This window comes from Vicia villosa, linkage group LG5 (assembly GCF_029867415.1).
Source record: "Vicia villosa cultivar HV-30 ecotype Madison, WI linkage group LG5, Vvil1.0, whole genome shotgun sequence".
Lineage (NCBI taxonomy): Eukaryota > Viridiplantae > Streptophyta > Magnoliopsida > Fabales > Fabaceae > Vicia > Vicia villosa.
The window spans coordinates 70,275,561-70,294,761 of record NC_081184.1 but is presented as its reverse complement, the minus strand read 5'-3'; the positions used below and the strand labels follow the sequence as shown (position 1 = coordinate 70,294,761).

At 38.9% G+C, this 19,201-nt stretch overlaps 2 long non-coding RNA genes across 8 annotated transcripts; both read right to left on the bottom strand.

Moving 5' to 3' along the window:
* Positions 1 to 5,102: 5,102 nt before the first annotated feature.
* On the bottom strand, positions 5,103 to 7,307 carry LOC131606727 (uncharacterized). Of its 4 annotated transcripts, none has more exons than XR_009285002.1 (4): positions 6,524 to 7,307; positions 6,099 to 6,428; positions 5,496 to 5,660; positions 5,104 to 5,423 (listed from the first exon to the last, which is right to left on the bottom strand). It is a non-coding gene; the product is annotated as an uncharacterized LOC131606727 (long non-coding RNA). The 4 variants fall into 4 exon arrangements; XR_009285001.1 differs by having other exon boundaries at positions 5,106 to 5,423; positions 5,505 to 5,660; XR_009285000.1 differs by having other exon boundaries at positions 5,103 to 5,660.
* Positions 7,308 to 15,598: 8,291 nt separating this feature from the next.
* Positions 15,599 to 17,803, bottom strand: LOC131606725 (uncharacterized). Of its 4 annotated transcripts, none has more exons than XR_009284998.1 (4): positions 17,020 to 17,803; positions 16,595 to 16,924; positions 15,992 to 16,156; positions 15,600 to 15,919 (listed from the first exon to the last, which is right to left on the bottom strand). It is a non-coding gene; the product is annotated as an uncharacterized LOC131606725 (long non-coding RNA). The 4 variants fall into 4 exon arrangements; XR_009284997.1 differs by having other exon boundaries at positions 15,602 to 15,919; positions 16,001 to 16,156; XR_009284996.1 differs by having other exon boundaries at positions 15,599 to 16,156.
* Positions 17,804 to 19,201: the final 1,398 nt, after the last annotated feature.

Sequence of the window (19,201 nt, the reverse complement as noted above, 5' to 3'; positions counted from 1 at the left end):
TATTAAATTTAAAAGAAACTATTATTTTCTTCATGTGTGGGTCCACTTGTTTTTGGACCATGTCACCAATGGACCTAGCGAATTATCTTCATGTGTGGGCCCAAGTCGCCACCTTGGGTGGCGACAACACTGATTTGAGAATTTTTTTGCCTATAAATAGCAGTCAATTCCTCCATGAAAATGCAATCAATTCTCCACCAATTTTCTCATTTTCTCTGCATATTATTGTTCATGTCTCGCATTAGGCCAGATGGATGTCACCGAACATCAATGAAGCGTCCCGATCCTGAATCGGAATACCGCATAAGGGATGGGCATGTCATTTTCTCTTTCGTCAAACCCCCCATGCCGGTTAAGTTTTGAAATATTCATTCCTTTGACCAACTCATGAGGACTATCGTGTCTTTTTTAGAGGGGGAGTACAAACCCGACGAAAAAATCAGAAGGATCCAGAGGCTTAGAACAAATATCTCTTCTAGGACCGGAGAAAAGGAACGTTAGTGGAATGAAGTGAAATACGACATTGATTCTACTTGAATTATTCATGGATTAGATGATATTGTTTTAACTGTTGTAATCTCTTACATTTTAATCATTTGTTGTGTTGTTGTTTTCGTCTTTGTGTTATTTTTGTAACCGTTGTAATTTTTTAGATTTTAATCGTTTGTTGTGTTGTTATTTTAGTCATTGTGTTGGTTTTATAATTGTTGCTTTTAGTTGAAATTTTTTTCGTGTTATTGTTTATGTTGTTTTCCATGTATGTTGTAACTCATCTGACTAATGAAAAAAAAAAGTCCATTTCATTGGTAAAATAAATTACAAATAGAATTGAACCTAAAAACTATGTTGTGGAACTAGATCCACGATTGGGACATTTTTTCTTATTATGCCCAACCTCACGACATATACTACACTTCCTTTGCATTTTTTCAGTGGCGTCCATTTCAGTTCTAATACGCTTGCTGTTTGGTCGACCGCTTTTATTCTGGCACATTAAATCGTTGTGCCAAATTGTTTCCCCGTCGTACACAGGCCAATATGCCTCTATCGCTACCACCGAAAAGTAATTGTCGTATACGTTGAGCAACGTTGATACCTTGTAAATGGGTGATACAAATGATAATGCATCAAAGTGAGTATGTGAACATGCTGCGCACCATGGGAGCAAGGCATGCGATAGGCTTGAAATTAGCCACAGTCGCACCAACGATCTGGGATTGAGACCCGATACTGTTGTCGTGGCAGCCCCTAGTTGTGGTCAATTGTTTCTTTGACACTGAAGGTGTGGCCATGGCGGTCGAACTCTGTAACTCGATAGGTGTTTCCCTTGGCAGATTCTTGCTGCACATATTTCATTCAGACATCATTGTACACCTGCTATGTCTGTAACACTGAATTCCACCGCTTACCTCGTGTGGCGAACAAAGTTGCCATCCGAAAATATGTTGCACTCACTAAAATGGTTATAAATAGTCGGTGCTTGTTCATTTTCGTCATCACTAAACAGTTTTCATCAGAGCAAATAGTCGGTAACTCTTGTAAACATGTCTCTTCTAACTATGGGTCAAGAACACCGAGGAACTATTGCAAACATTGTAACATACGTAAGTTTATTAAATTATTTATTTATTAAAGTAATCAAATACTCTATTTTTTATGTTTACTCAATTCAATTATTTTTTTAATAGGATTTCACTAGATTCCGGACCTGTTTACACTCGATGGATGCTCCCGACCCTTGGATTGTGCCTTACATTAAGCGTGCGGGATTTAGGTACGTAATGAATTTAGTACATGCTACAATTGATACTAAATTCATATTGGCATTGTGTGAGCGTTTGAGGCCCGAGACTCACACTTTTCACCTTCCAACGGGTGAATGTACCGTCACGCTAGAGGACATGTACATGTTATTGGGTTTCTCAATTAATGGAAAAGTAGTGTATGGAAACGTCCAACAACCCATCCTCTATGCGATCAAATGTTAGGCGTAGATTTGGTTGAGGGTGAGGACCGAGACAGAGCGAGGGGCCAAGGTATTAAGCTATCGGTCCTTAAAGAACATTATGACGCATTGAGGTTGAACCAGTTTTCGACCAAAGAGCAAAAAATAATGAAAACTAGATTTTATATTATGTTATTATTTGGTAACTTACTATTTCCCGATGGCACGGGGAATAGTATAAATTTTATGTATTTGTCTTTGCTTGAGGACATTGATACCTCTACAGCTCCTTGAGCAAAAATGTAAAAAAAGAAAGTTGTACATTTTATGGATGTGCATTCTTACTACAAGCATGAGGATGGTGGAGAATGCCAAGACTAGCCCCTGAAAAACCCGTGCATATACATCTTCCTGTACGCGTCAAGGTAAGTTAATGATGTTATTTCATTTAATATATTTATTCTATTATTAAATGTAACTAATTTGATTTCTATTCTTTGGTGTGTTTAGGTTTAATGCAACTGGATTGGCTTACAGCCTAACGCATAAAAACAAAATAGTTTTTTATGGCCAACTCTTGGATCGACTTCGACCACAAGATGTATTACCAGTCAACTTTCCATTATCTAACTATATTTGTAAAATAAAGCATATTCTCTAATTTGTAATATAATTTCTTTTACTTTGCAGTTTATTTGGAGACCATACATGGAATTGGCCCATGAACCCGAGAAAGAAGAGGCGGTTGTTTGGACGGCAAAATTGTTTATCATACGGTTCACCACTGTGGAGATGCACCATAGTGACCGTGTCAAACTCCAATTCGGCATGCATCAAAATATCCCTGACCCCCTATGTGTTTGAAACCTTGGAATCTACAAAAAGTCAGCCACTAGTGGTACATAGCAAATTGGAAGTCATTCGCTAAAGACTTCCGTAAAATATGGGTCCGTCGTTCCAACCATGTCCTGCATTTCCATGTGACGCCGACCAAAATGAAACCAATAACTGAATATGTCAACTGGTACAGATCAGTTGCAAATCCTGAAATGTTTGTGTCTGACCCTTTCTATTTGGAAGATCCGCGAGCACAACAACCGTATTTCTAACAACAACAACCACAAATTTTCCAGCAACAACAACCACAAATTTTCCAACAACAACAATCACAAAATTTCGAACAACAACAACCATAGTATTTCCAACAACAACATCAACAACAATATTACCAACAACAACAACCAAATTACCAATAACAACCAATATACGAACAACAACTAATTTACCAACAACAACAACAACAATTCCAAACTCAACCCCACCACCAACGCTTCCAAGACACCAATGTGGCGGGCTCCTCCAGATCACCACCACTTACCCCCGACATAGGTATACATGAAGAATACCAGCCATACAACTCATTCAACCAACAAACATCATAGTATCCCAACCAACCATTGGACTTCAACACACAACCACAATCATTGAATTTTAACCAACCTGATTCAACCACCAACTACCAGAGAACAAACTTTGAGGTTGCACCCACCAGAAGCCATTTTGTCCCACCAAGACAAAGCTTTGAAGGCGCCGCGGACACCTGCCTTTCCTATAGCGGGAATTCTAGAGGTCAAGGTCGGTTGACAGATTTTGTAGACCCAGATTGTATTGAAGGGCCATCGATCCAAACACAACAGGAACCAGATAGAGGGGACGTCGTAGGAATAAGGGAGCACTACCAACTCGTGAACCTTCTAGACGAGTTATTAGACCTCCGCCGTGCGGATCGTACAAGGGTCACCCGCACTAGGTCCTCCAAAATGTAATTGTATACCCTATTATGATTAATGTAATTGTAGTTTTTTAATATAAAATTGTAGTTTCTTTTATTTATATTATTTTTCTACATAAAAAAAATTTAAGTCAAGAAAAATAATGGCCAAAATATTTAAATTATATAGTGAAAATCATTTAACTAAATAAAATTGAAAAAAAAATAAATAGGGTGTTTTCGCCACCCCTGGCGACTTGGGCCAAGTTTTGTACGTACTCGCCAGGCCCAACGGCGACTTCATTAAAGGCCTAGTGTTATCGCTACCCCCTTGGCGACAACGTGTATTTTTTAGCAATTTTTTGTCATTTGTGTAATTTATTTGAAAACATGGTTATTTTAGAAAAAAAATTAAAAATGGATATTCAAAAAAAAATCTCAATTTGTTGAGTAATGAACTATCAATAAATGCTTACATTTAAAACATATACCTAGGCTAATGTGAGTTCATGTATCAATTAATTAATGAGTTCTAGAGAGATGTAGAAATAGATTATTGAAGTCATAATAATAAATGTAAAAGAGAAGTGCGTAGATCTCTCTCGCTCTCTCTCGTATGAAATATCTATAATACTCCATTCGTCCTATATTATAAATAAATTTTACTTTTTGTAGATTCATTGAATAATTAATGTATCTAGTTTATATAGAATAGATACAGTAATTATTCAATGAATCTAAAAAGGTAAATTTTGCTTATAATATGAGACGAATGGAGTATAGATGTATGTAGAACTCTGTCATACCCCAAATTTGTCCTACCCTTTAATTTCTAACTGGCTTAGACTTTGCATTCATGTAAATATCTCCATTAGGACATTAACATAATTCATGCATTCATTAAATAAAGCATCTAAAAGCATGGGATCAAGGATCATTAGGGTCAGGTTCTCAATGTGATTTAAGGTGCGCGAACTGGCTCATTTATTGCTTCTTTGATCGCTTGTACCATGTAACTGGGGTTCGATTTATAGACCTTTCTCCATCTAATTGCAAGGATTCATTGATGCCTGAGATTTGAGGATATGGTTAATTTGAGGATTAAAGCCTATATGAGGATATTCATTCAAGTCCATGATTGAATCCAATTTGGGTTAAAGATGTTTGAGATTCATAGAGTTAGAAAGAGAATGCATGAGGAATTCTTTGAAACATTTTGAATGAAAACATGGCATACATATATTCAAGGTCTAAGCTACACTCTCCATTTGTAACGAGGGTCAAGAGAAAATGCAGGTTCGAAGGAGTGAGTAACATATGCCATCATTGTACAAGTTTTGTCCAATTGAGTTCACAAGATATAAAAATAAGCAGCCAGGAGAAAGTTTTATACATCATCAAAATTCATACAATGTTCATACAATACCATTACATTTCATTACAATCCATACAAATATACATTCAAATCCTTCACAGAATTACACACAAAAAGGGGTCTTCACAATGAAACTGATCCCAAACGGCTATGCATCAATACAGAGAAATTCCCGATTCAGCTACGCAATTCCATTTCCATCCCTGCTGCAGTAAACCAAACCAAGCAACTCCAAGTTGGAAAAAATCAGACCTGCAAGTACAGCCAAGCCAAAACAGTCCAGAAACATTGCAATGACCCAATTCAAGTGAACCATACATTCATTGGCAGCCCTGCATATAATTCAAAAGAAACAGCATAAGAAATCTGCATCAAATCATAGCTTAGAACCATTTAAAACACACCTGTCATACTTTGCAATTTGACTTGAACAAAGAAATTCCTACTGACAGTATTCAACATAACACATCCAAAGAAAACAAACCAGCCTCTGTGTTATACAAAAAAACCGAGTCGGCGCCGAAAGAAAACCAATTGAACCGCAGCTCCAAATGAAATGAGAACCGAACCTGCAGTTAGGAACGAAACCAGAAAAAACAGTTCACATCGGAGGGAGTCATAACAGTTCAGCATGCCACCCGCAAATCAACCGCAAAACCAGAGTTCAGAATTGTTAACACACAAAACAGCCCATATTCAATTACCCGGTTCAAACTTTCATCAACACCAGAAGAAAAGATTCAGAAAAATAGGCATTATGTTATTCAGTTCATCAGTGCACACCATTCTGCAACCTCGCCAAAACCTACAACATCCACACTAACTAGCCTAACTGAACTCTTAACTTTCAGCCATAACAGTAAAACAGAATTCTCAACAGAAAAACAAGTTGCCAGCTAACCTATAACAGAATCACAAAATAATTCACTTCACCATATAACTAACCTAACAGATTTATAACAAACTTTCATAACCAAAAAACAGAACTTAACCAATTTGTAACTAACCTTTTTCAGATCTCAATCTCACCATCAATTTCATAACCACTTCACTCAATCTAATGGCTCACATCTTTTCTCTCTAACTGAACTCAGATCCCTCTCCTCTATATAACTCACTCTTCACCTCTTTCATCTTCTCTCTGGATCCATTTTCACAATTTCTGAACTTCCACACTCATTCACGCTCATCCTTCACCTACACCATAACCACCACACTCTCACCTCCACCATTCTCCTCCACCTTCATAACCATCATCATCTTCTTCTCTCTTCCAATCCTCACTCTCTGCAACTTCATCATCTTCTCCACACTCTTCATCACCATCTGAAAACAATCTGAAAACAAATCAACGCCATCGCATCGGAAACGCAAGAAACGAAGAAAGAGAAGAATCGGAGAGAGGAAATGAAAGACTAACTTCGGTGCTTACCTCAATTGCTCGGCATCAACATCTTTGGATCCGCGGCAATTTCGATCTCCATCACAACCTGCTTCAATCTTCTTCGATCAACAAACTACGAACCTCCATTTTCTCCTTCATACTACTCTAACAACTTCACGCAACTCTTCGATCGATATCGTCACTGCGAACAACAACATCATCTTCGTCTTACCTTCTCATCGAGCCTCCAACGCATATCACCACCTCTGCAACTTTCATCTTCAGCTTCAATCATCACCAATAATCTTCTATCAGCATCGATAATCATCATTACCTGCAAGTTCGACAAACAATGTTCATCATCATCTGCCTTACAACACCAATACAACAACGGAAATCGAATCATGACAAAGAAAGAGTAAAGGAAGGAGAAGGAAGAACGAGGCACGCGAAATCAAGAATCATCTGAAGAAATCTTCTGCTTATCGCGTATTTCGCACAACGGCAAGCGCGGAACTTCTAGCCTTCTGTTTTCTTCATCGAGCTTCAATCAGGTTCATTTCACCTTCTTCTCACCTAATTATAGCGTTTGATGTCCCATGAATTCTGTAGACGTAGGATTTTCAGATTCTAGCGTAGATGGAGAATTGGCAAAGTGAAATCGATTGAGATTAGGTTCGAATTTGGAGGGGATAGGTGCGAGGGAGGTGGAGCTTCGATTGTTTCACGGTGGCGCGCCGTTAGATTTTGTAAGAGAAGGTTGCGCCGCCGCCGTTTTGTTCGTCTTCGCGACGAGAGAATGAGAAGGAGAGTTTGAGGATGGGATCTGAATCGTCACATTGTATTACCCTAATTTCCCCTTTCAATTTTCTTTTAATTAATTGTTTTTTATTTTTACTCTAATTCTGAATAATAATAAATCAACTTGGATCAAAAGCTTCTTGGGCCACTAAAATCTTCTTTGCACCCCTATGAGCCTGTCACACATCCTCTTCCTTTTGTCAAAAAATATGATCAAAACAATCGCCTGGGCCGAATCTGTATACACCCCCCCATAGGCCCGTAACTCTCTTTTTGGACATAAGGAACTATAACAAAAACAGGTATTTGGGCCAGATTTGATTGGGGCCCTGCGCCCTTACTTTTGCCAGCACCACTATAATTCAAATTCCACCCCTGACACCTTTAGATTCACATTAGATTTAGGTCCTTTTTCACATAGTTCTCCCATTATTTTTTAGGTTATAAAATCAATAAAATCCTTAACATTTTGTTAGATTTTTTAGGTAACTTTAGACATGAAAAAGTTTCATACAAAATATATTTCAGGCTTATCGTTTTAGTCCCCTTTTCACTTGATTTTTAGAATTCATTTCTCTTTCATATAAAAATAATCACTAAAAATATTAGTTTTAGACTATTTGTTTTTTAGTCTTTTTACTTGACTTGTAATTCAATTTCTTTCATAAAAACCATAAGAATAATAGTACTTTTAATTCATTTTTGTGCTATATTTTGACTTGTTCTTTTTCATGCTATTTTCAATATTCTACTTAGCGCTTTCTTTTTCATGCTACTTTTAAATCCTAACCTTAGGTAGAAACCATGATAACATTAGGTAGAAATTCCCTTCATACTTAGGCTAGTTTCTTCTTCTTTTTCAACCATAAAACATCTAAAAATATCAAAATAAACTCCCATTAAAAAACACCAAGAAAACACTTAAAACATTAATAATCAAAGTGAAAATTCTTAAAAAGGGAATGGAAGCTTGAACGTCCCTTGCTTTAGGGAACGTTCGAGTGCTTGAACCTCCCTTGCTTTAGGGTTCCGTTCGGGCGTAAGTTCCCAAATTCTAAAAAACACAAACCATAGAGTAACTCGAGTTTCCCTTGCTTTAGGGATCTCCTCGAAATGCTCAAAGTCTCTCTCTTTCTCTCCTTTCTTAAGGGCATTGTTATCTCTGCTCCATTGCATCCTAGGCTGTCCCTTATGCAAGAGCGCGAGCGTTAACTCCGCCCAACTAAAAAACACAAAAACAAACAGAAACTATGGAGCCGAACTACGGCGCTCTGATTCCTGAAAAGGATACGTAGGCATCAAGTCGCGGGGCTTGAACGAGCACACTTGTAAATATTTCCTTCTTTTCCCCGTATTTATTTTGCATTCATTCGCATGTAGACATAGACATAGTACACACCCTTTAGATAGAAACAAACATAGGTGGATACCATCGAGTACGATGGGCGCGAGGGGTGCTAATACCTTCCCCTCGCGTAACCGACTTCCGTACCTTGATTCTCTGGTCGCAAGACCCTGTTCCTTCCTTTGTTAGGTTTTCTGGTATTCCTTTCCCTTATGGGATAAATATATTGGTGGCGACTCTGTTCATTTTTCGCGAGCGTGCGACAGCTGGCGACTCTGCTGGGGATTACATAAGCAAGTCGATCCTAGCCTTTGTTTGTTTTATTTTATTGGGTGTTTATTTGTTTTATGTCTATATCTTGTATATATGTTTGCATGTTTATTTTCTGCTTGCATATCATGTTTATTTCTGCTTGCACATCATACATATGGATTATATTTTGTGTTCCTTGGGGTCTTCTGTTCTGTTTTGCAGGTGGGGGGTTTGTGTGAGGTAAAAGGCCCACTACCCAGGCCAAGTGACACATAGGATTAGCGTGGATGCTCATGTTGACTCCCGTGGCCCTTGCTACGATCGAGTTCAACATGGGGTACCACAACTGGGCGAGGTTCTTTCATGGAACACTGTGTCTGGCACCCTTGTTGCCTCAAACACTTTGTACCCCATGGGAACTGTAGACCCTAGTGACCATTAGGGACCACCTGTCCGTGTCTAGAATTCATACCCGTGAGATTGGGGTGGGACAGGAAACCTTGGCTCCTACATACCATTGCTTCTTCATATTTGAGGTCGGACCTTTATTTGGTCTGTTCTCATGGTGCCTGATATTCTGGTATTCAAAAAGGCGTCGAACCTTTGATCCTGTGACACTTGGCCTGTACAGAAGCTTCACAGCAGTTATTCAGAGGATTGTGTGGTGGTTACTCAGATCATATGAACCTTGATCCCATGCTTGCATTGCATAACATCATTGTTTTATCAACTTCATTTGTGAGGAATTCTAAAGTCTATTTCCAAAAAAGAAATGAAAAAAAAAGGAAATAGAAAAGAAGAAAAAAGAAAAGAAAAGATATTATATACAAAAAGGCTTGGATTCCAAAAGAAAAAAGAAAAAAGGAAAGTGCGAAAAGACTTTAGGATCCCTCATAAATGAAACATTGCATTCATATCATCATACATTTCATGGTTCCGCATCAGAAGCTAATTGGGGTCCCTTTCAATCCAGATTTCTGCTTCATCAACGCCTTTGACTTCCCTACATCTGTAGCATACGAGGATTAATCAGAAGAGAATCATGGACCGTCTTGAACAGAATCAGGTTGAACTTCGTAAGGACTTGGATACTATGGGGGAAAGGATGACCCAACTCTTTGAGACTCTCCATGTTGTTGTTCAAGGGCAAGAAGAGCTAAGACAAAGTGTTGCTAAATTGGCTAATAGTACTCCGACTACTGTTGCTAATGGAGGATCAAAACCTGTGCCCGTGGAAGTTCCAAATAAGGAGGATTCACATCATGAGAACGATTCTGAACTCGAAGCTTTCAAGTTCCCAATTGAGGAAAATGAGAGGAAATTTCATCTCTTGGAAGAAAGATTGAAGGCTTTAGAAGGTCGAAGCTCCTCAGGTTTAAATGCTATTGATTTGTGCCTAGTGCCTGATATCAAGATTCCCGCTAAGTTCAAAGTCCCCAGTTTTGAGAAATACAAGGGTACCACTTGTCCGATGAGTCACATCAAGGCATTCTGCAACAAAATGGCTCCGTATGCAGAAAATGATAAGCTTCTCATGCACTTCTTCCAAGATAGCCTAAGTGGGGCATCCCTTGAATGGTATACAAGACTTGAACGAGTTCATATCCGCACGTGGGGTGAATTAGCAGAGGCTTTTCTCAAGCATTACAAGTACAACAGTGACATGACTCCTACTAGACTACAACTTCAAAGTTTAACTCAGAAGGTAGATGAGTCTTTTAAGGAGTATGCACAAAGATGGAGAGAATTAGCTTCCAGAGTCCAACCTCCACTTTTGGAACGAGAGCTTGTAGACATGTTCATGAATACTTTGAAAGATCCATATCTGAATATGATGGTTGGATGTGCTTCCTCTGAATTCTCAAGTTTGGTGGTCGTAGGAGAACGAATTGAAAATGCCTTAAAGATGGGTAAAATTCAGGATATTGCTAATGTTTCCGAATTCACAGAAGAAGTGAAAAGTGAAACAAACGCAATCTCTGAGATTGAAGAAGAGGAAGTCCCTGCTTATCCTCAGGTTCAGGTTCCTAACTATCAGATGGTCCTAGTTTCTCCTGGCCAATATATTCCACAAGCCTTTGCCACCACTATCAATCAACAACCTCAGATGGTCCAACAACAACCGATTCAGTATTTGCCACAAAAGCAATGTGTTCCACATCAACAAGGTCATCCGAATCAACGCCAACCTAGAAGTAATTTGGAACGAAGAAATGCTCCGTTGGACCAGATTCCTATGACATATAGCAAACTTCTTCCATATCTGGTTCAAAGCTCATTGGTGGTTCCCAAATCTCTAAAGCCTCCACCACAACCGTTTCCACCTGGGTATGACCCTAATGTGCAATGTGGATATCACGCTGGATCAGCAGGGCACTCAACTGAGGACTGCAACGCTTTCAAAGCCAAAGTACAACAGTTGATTGATGGGAGGCATATAACCCTTCAAGAAGGAAACATATGGGTGAATGGACTTCCTTTGCTCGAATAAATGCCTAAGATTTCAGAAAGTCTCCAGAATCAACAAATTCTTTCCTCACAACATATAGCTTTTCTAAGTTTGACGGCCATGCAAGGTTCCTCCATGTTTGATGGCGATTACCACTCTAGCAACTATGCTTGGGGCTCCCGCACGAGGGATAAGCAAGACGTACTCTTATCTTGAGCATTGCATCACTCGCATTGCTCGAATCCCTAAAGTAACACAAAGATTTACAGCTCTTGGATGACTTTGTTGGAGTTTTCTTTTGAAGTAATCTGAAGTGTTTGGAAGGAACTGCAAAAAGTAGTCAAGATCAACAAGTCCAGACGGAGTCAAGCCTCCTCAATTATGGCAATCATCAATTCATTTCTGCATTTTCATTTGTAATTTTCCTTGTTTTGTTAGATGTTTCTTCCATGTAAAACTTGTTTGTTTTTAATAAAAATAAAAATGCATTGCATATGCTAGTTTCGAATCAATCCATTCGTGTTCACTCATATCCTTCTGTCTATCGATATCAAACTCTGGTTTAAGCAAAAAACATCAAAAGGAGAATGATGAAAAATAATAAAAATGCAACATCTTTAATTGTGTGCTTTTGAATAAAACCCCGCTGAGGATGTACAGGCATTATTTCTAATCCCCAAACACCGGAGATATAAGGGAGATAGACCCTCGTTAACCCCTTTGAGCCTTGAAGTAGGAGTTTCTTTTCTATACAAAAAAAAAAAACCCTCACATTTACCCCAGGGGCAGGGTAGCGTTCAATTAATCTGATCGAGCATTCAGAATTCATCAGGAGTAAACATCCAAGGATACAACAATGGTTATCTTTCAAAAGGTTGAGGAAACTCAATACCACAATGGTACTCCCTCATCAATCAAAGAATGAGGCAATCACAATTACCTCCAACAAATCAGAGATTCAGGATCACACGACTTGTTCAAAAAAAAAAAAAAAAAAAAGAGCCCGCTAAGTCACCAACTTGAAAACAAGTGACTTAGGCAAAAATTAAGGCATCCCGCTGGACTTCAAAATAAATTCAAAAGAATTTGTCCAGGCAAAATTTAGGGAAACAAAAAAGGATAAAGCAAAGCAGAAGCGAAAAATGAGGATTACAACATAAAGATCCTCATTAAAAGAACAAAGTCGTGTGATCAGACGCCAAAGAAGAAAGTGAGTGACTGCCATGTCCAAGAACTTCATTTGATTCCTCAATCATCTCAAACTCCTCTTGAAGGATGAACGCTCATATCAGGTTAAGTTGAACTTAGGACTGGAGAACATCACGAAGAATGGGTGGGTTAGGTTAGACTTTGAGCCTTAAATCCTTTCTTTCTAAAACCGTGAACCAGGCCACGTTACAACCCTTAAAAGACCTAATTGAAGCACGGTTTATTTCAAAAGCAAGTTGTGTAAAACTGACTCCTAGATGTTTGCTTACCATTTATGTTGATATCGATACGACAAATAATTCAAACACTGAATGTCACAACATCGTTTCAATAAACTTTGATCTCGAAGCTAGCATAAGCATTGCATTAGGATTATCATCTTCAAAACAAATATCTTTTACTTGTGAATAAATACTTGACATCAAGGAAGATCAAACAATGAACAACTGTAGAAAAAGTTGATCGATTCCATGAGCCATTCACTTCAAAGGCTGCTTTCTCCAAGGGGCAAGTTGTGTAAAGACTCTGTCAACTGAGGCATCCATTCACCATTTGTCAATCTGGGGCAATCATGTCGATAAATCTCTTCAAGCTTTGATCAATCTGGGGCAATCATGTCGATAAATCTCTTCAAGCTTTGATCAATCTAGGGCAATCAAGTCGAGGAATCTCTCTTGAGTTCAACCAATCTGGAGCAGTTACGTCGAGATTCGACAAATCTCTCCAAGGACCCTTTGAGGAGAATTCCTTCATGGGTCGTGAAGCTTGGGGCAAAATCTTGAGTTGTATTGTCTCTCCCCGATCATAGGAGTTTATTTCTCCTGGAACTTTGGTCTCTCCCCAAGCACATGAGTTTATGGGAGTTTGTTCCACTCCCCCCAACCTGGTCTCCTTGTCTGAATTTCTCATCCTCAACATGCTGAATCGAGGGAATCTCCTCAAGCTCACCATCCCCAAGCAATTCAAGATGTAGGGAAAGTCAAATGAAGTCACTTCCTCCCCAACAAAGCTACATTCCAACCCTCAAGGCAGTTGCCAATAATCTTTGGTACTGTAGGGTTTCCAACACCGATTCATATTGGCACCTCAAGACAATAAGCAACGGACCCCAATGAGCATGCTTCACCATCACTCTAACGCCTTTATTTGGCACTTCGCATATAGAATCCATTGCATATAGCATTGCATCCTCAAAAGCGTAGCATATCCATCAAATGGATCATTACGCCATAGAAAAATTCAAACATGCATACAAAGCATAAGCCAGATAATACAAATCAACACTCAATCAAGACGACGGTACTTCCCCACATAAAAAGTTGTCCTTGCAAACCCCGATTGATATCTGCTACTACATCACAAATCTCCTAAAACCCCAGTTCCCGTCCTGGTAATCATTCCTCAAAGCCCAATTCCCGCCTTGGCAAACCTTTTTCAAAGCCCAATTCCCGCCTTGGCAAACTTTTTCAAAGCCCAGTTCTCGCCCTGGCAAACTTTTTCAAAGTCCAGTTCTCGCCCTTGCAAACTTTTTCAAAGTCCAGTTCTTGCCCTGGCAAACTTTTTCAAAGTCCAGTTCTCGCCCTGGCAAACTTTTTCAAAGCCCAATTCCCGCCTTGGCAAACTTTTTCAAAGTCCAGTTCTTGCCCTGGCAAACTTTTTCAAAGTCCAGTTCTCGCCCTGGCAAACTTTTTCAAAGCCCAATTCCCGCCTTGGCAAACTTTTTCAAAGTCCAGTTCTCGCCCTGGCAAACTTTTTCAAAGTCCAGTTCTCGCCCTTGCAAACTTTTTCAAAGTCCAGTTCTTGCCCTGGCAAACTTTTTCAAAGTCCAGTTCTCGCCCTGGCAAACTTTTTCAAAGCCCAATTCCCGCCTTGGCAAACTTTTTCAAAGTCCAGTTCTCGCCCTGGCAAACTTTTTCAAAGTCCAGTTCTCGCCCTTGCAAACTTTTTCAAAGTCCAGTTCTTGCCCTGGCAAACTTTTTCAAAGTCCAGTTCTCGCCCTGGCAAACTTTTTCAAAGTCCAGTTCTCGCCCTGGCAAACTTTTTCAAAGTCCAGTTCTCGCCCTGGCAAACTTTTTCAAAGTCCAGTTCTCGCCCTGGCAAACTTTTTCAAAGTCCAGTTCTCGCCCTGGCAAACTTTTTCAAAGTCCAGTTCTCGCCCTGGCAAAATTTTTCAAATTCCAGTTCTCGCCCTGGCAAATCCTTTCCATCATTTTCGATCCTCGCCTGATGGTGAAGTCAGTTCTCGCCTGACAACCACCATTCATCCATAATTTTTTACCATAAAATTTTTCCATCAGAAAAACAAGAATTCTCTTTCCCCAACAGATATCAAAACAAAAACAAAAATAAGAATAACACTCATACCATCTTTTCAGGACAAATTTCTGGCACTTTGATATTTAATCTTCTTCTACCTTGAATGTTCGAAAGGCTAGCGCCAATCTCACCTTCAGGTTTAAGACGATTAAATAGGGGCAGCTGTCATACCCCAAATTTGTCCTACCCTTTAATTTCTAACTGGCTTAGACTTTGCATTCATGTAAATATCTCCATTAGGACATTAACATAATTCATGCATTCATTAAATAAAGCATCTAAAAGCATGGGATCAAGGATCATTAGGGTCAGGTTCTCAATGTGATTTAAGGTGCGCGAACTGGCTCATTTATTGCTTCTTTGATCGCTTGTACCATGTAACTGGGGTTCGATTTATAGACCTTTCTCCATCTAATTGCAAGGATTCATTGATGCCTGAGATTTGAGGATATGGTTAATTTGAGGATTAAAGCCTATATGAGGATATTCATTCAAGTCCATGATTGAATCCAATTTGGGTTAAAGATGTTTGAGATTCATAGAGTTAGAAAGAGAATGCATGAGGAATTCTTTGAAACATTTTGAATGAAAACATGGCATACATATATTCAAGGTCTAAGCTACACTCTCCATTTGTAACGAGGGTCAAGAGAAAATGCAGGTTCGAAGGAGTGAGTAACATATGCCATCATTGTACAAGTTTTGTCCAATTGAGTTCACAAGATATAAAAATAAGCAGCCAGGAGAAAGTTTTATACATCATCAAAATTCATACAATGTTCATACAATACCATTACATTTCATTACAATCCATACAAATATACATTCAAATCCTTCACAGAATTACACACAAAAAGGGGTCTTCACAATGAAACTGATCCCAAACGGCTATGCATCAATACAGAGAAATTCCCGATTCAGCTACGCAATTCCATTTCCATCCCTGCTGCAGTAAACCAAACCAAGCAACTCCAAGTTGGAAAAAATCAGACCTGCAAGTACAGCCAAGCCAAAACAGTCCAGAAACATTGCAATGACCCAATTCAAGTGAACCATACATTCATTGGCAGCCCTGCATATAATTCAAAAGAAACAGCATAAGAAATCTGCATCAAATCATAGCTTAGAACCATTTAAAACACACCTGTCATACTTTGCAATTTGACTTGAACAAAGAAATTCCTACTGACAGTATTCAACATAACACATCCAAAGAAAACAAACCAGCCTCTGTGTTATACAAAAAAACCGAGTCGGCGCCGAAAGAAAACCAATTGAACCGCAGCTCCAAATGAAATGAGAACCGAACCTGCAGTTAGGAACGAAACCAGAAAAAACAGTTCACATCGGAGGGAGTCATAACAGTTCAGCATGCCACCCGCAAATCAACCGCAAAACCAGAGTTCAGAATTGTTAACACACAAAACAGCCCATATTCAATTACCCGGTTCAAACTTTCATCAACACCAGAAGAAAAGATTCAGAAAAATAGGCATTATGTTATTCAGTTCATCAGTGCACACCATTCTGCAACCTCGCCAAAACCTACAACATCCACACTAACTAGCCTAACTGAACTCTTAACTTTCAGCCATAACAGTAAAACAGAATTCTCAACAGAAAAACAAGTTGCCAGCTAACCTATAACAGAATCACAAAATAATTCACTTCACCATATAACTAACCTAACAGATTTATAACAAACTTTCATAACCAAAAAACAGAACTTAACCAATTTGTAACTAACCTTTTTCAGATCTCAATCTCACCATCAATTTCATAACCACTTCACTCAATCTAATGGCTCACATCTTTTCTCTCTAACTGAACTCAGATCCCTCTCCTCTATATAACTCACTCTTCACCTCTTTCATCTTCTCTCTGGATCCATTTTCACAATTTCTGAACTTCCACACTCATTCACGCTCATCCTTCACCTACACCATAACCACCACACTCTCACCTCCACCATTCTCCTCCACCTTCATAACCATCATCATCTTCTTCTCTCTTCCAATCCTCACTCTCTGCAACTTCATCATCTTCTCCACACTCTTCATCACCATCTGAAAACAATCTGAAAACAAATCAACGCCATCGCATCGGAAACGCAAGAAACGAAGAAAGAGAAGAATCGGAGAGAGGAAATGAAAGACTAACTTCGGTGCTTACCTCAATTGCTCGGCATCAACATCTTTGGATCCGCGGCAATTTCGATCTCCATCACAACCTGCTTCAATCTTCTTCGATCAACAAACTACGAACCTCCATTTTCTCCTTCATACTACTCTAACAACTTCACGCAACTCTTCGATCGATATCGTCACTGCGAACAACAACATCATCTTCGTCTTACCTTCTCATCGAGCCTCCAACGCATATCACCACCTCTGCAACTTTCATCTTCAGCTTCAATCATCACCAATAATCTTCTATCAGCATCGATAATCATCATTACCTGCAAGTTCGACAAACAATGTTCATCATCATCTGCCTTACAACACCAATACAACAACGGAAATCGAATCATGACAAAGAAAGAGTAAAGGAAGGAGAAGGAAGAACGAGGCACGCGAAATCAAGAATCATCTGAAGAAATCTTCTGCTTATCGCGTATTTCGCACAACGGCAAGCGCGGAACTTCTAGCCTTCTGTTTTCTTCATCGAGCTTCAATCAGGTTCATTTCACCTTCTTCTCACCTAATTATAGCGTTTGATGTCCCATGAATTCTGTAGACGTAGGATTTTCAGATTCTAGCGTAGATGGAGAATTGGCAAAGTGAAATCGATTGAGATTAGGTTCGAATTTGGAGGGGATAGGTGCGAGGGAGGTGGAGCTTCGATTGTTTCACGGTGGCGCGCCGTTAGATTTTGTAAGAGAAGGTTGCGCCGCCGCCGTTTTGTTCGTCTTCGCGACGAGAGAATGAGAAGGAGAGTTTGAGGATGGGATCTGAATCGTCACATTGTATTACCCTAATTTCCCCTTTCAATTTTCTTTTAATTAATTGTTTTTTATTTTTACTCTAATTCTGAATAATAATAAATCAACTTGGATCAAAAGCTTCTTGGGCCACTAAAATCTTCTTTGCACCCCTATGAGCCTGTCACACATCCTCTTCCTTTTGTCAAAAAATATGATCAAAACAATCGCCTGGGCCGAATCTGTATACACCCCCCCATAGGCCCGTAACTCTCTTTTTGGACATAAGGAACTATAACAAAAACAGGTATTTGGGCCAGATTTGATTGGGGCCCTGCGCCCTTACTTTTGCCAGCACCACTATAATTCAAATTCCACCCCTGACACCTTTAGATTCACATTAGATTTAGGTCCTTTTTCACATAGTTCTCCCATTATTTTTTAGGTTATAAAATCAATAAAATCCTTAACATTTTGTTAGATTTTTTAGGTAACTTTAGACATGAAAAAGTTTCATACAAAATATATTTCAGGCTTATCGTTTTAGTCCCCTTTTCACTTGATTTTTAGAATTCATTTCTCTTTCATATAAAAATAATCACTAAAAATATTAGTTTTAGACTATTTGTTTTTTAGTCTTTTTACTTGACTTGTAATTCAATTTCTTTCATAAAAACCATAAGAATAATAGTACTTTTAATTCATTTTTGTGCTATATTTTGACTTGTTCTTTTTCATGCTATTTTCAATATTCTACTTAGCGCTTTCTTTTTCATGCTACTTTTAAATCCTAACCTTAGGTAGAAACCATGATAACATTAGGTAGAAATTCCCTTCATACTTAGGCTAGTTTCTTCTTCTTTTTCAACCATAAAACATCTAAAAATATCAAAATAAACTCCCATTAAAAAACACCAAGAAAACACTTAAAACATTAATAATCAAAGTGAAAATTCTTAAAAAGGGAATGGAAGCTTGAACGTCCCTTGCTTTAGGGAACGTTCGAGTGCTTGAACCTCCCTTGCTTTAGGGTTCCGTTCGGGCGTAAGTTCCCAAATTCTAAAAAACACAAACCATAGAGTAACTCGAGTTTCCCTTGCTTTAGGGATCTCCTCGAAATGCTCAAAGTCTCTCTCTTTCTCTCCTTTCTTAAGGGCATTGTTATCTCTGCTCCATTGCATCCTAGGCTGTCCCTTATGCAAGAGCGCGAGCGTTAACTCCGCCCAACTAAAAAACACAAAAACAAACAGAAACTATGGAGCCGAACTACGGCGCTCTGATTCCTGAAAAGGATACGTAGGCATCAAGTCGCGGGGCTTGAACGAGCACACTTGTAAATATTTCCTTCTTTTCCCCGTATTTATTTTGCATTCATTCGCATGTAGACATAGACATAGTACACACCCTTTAGATAGAAACAAACATAGGTGGATA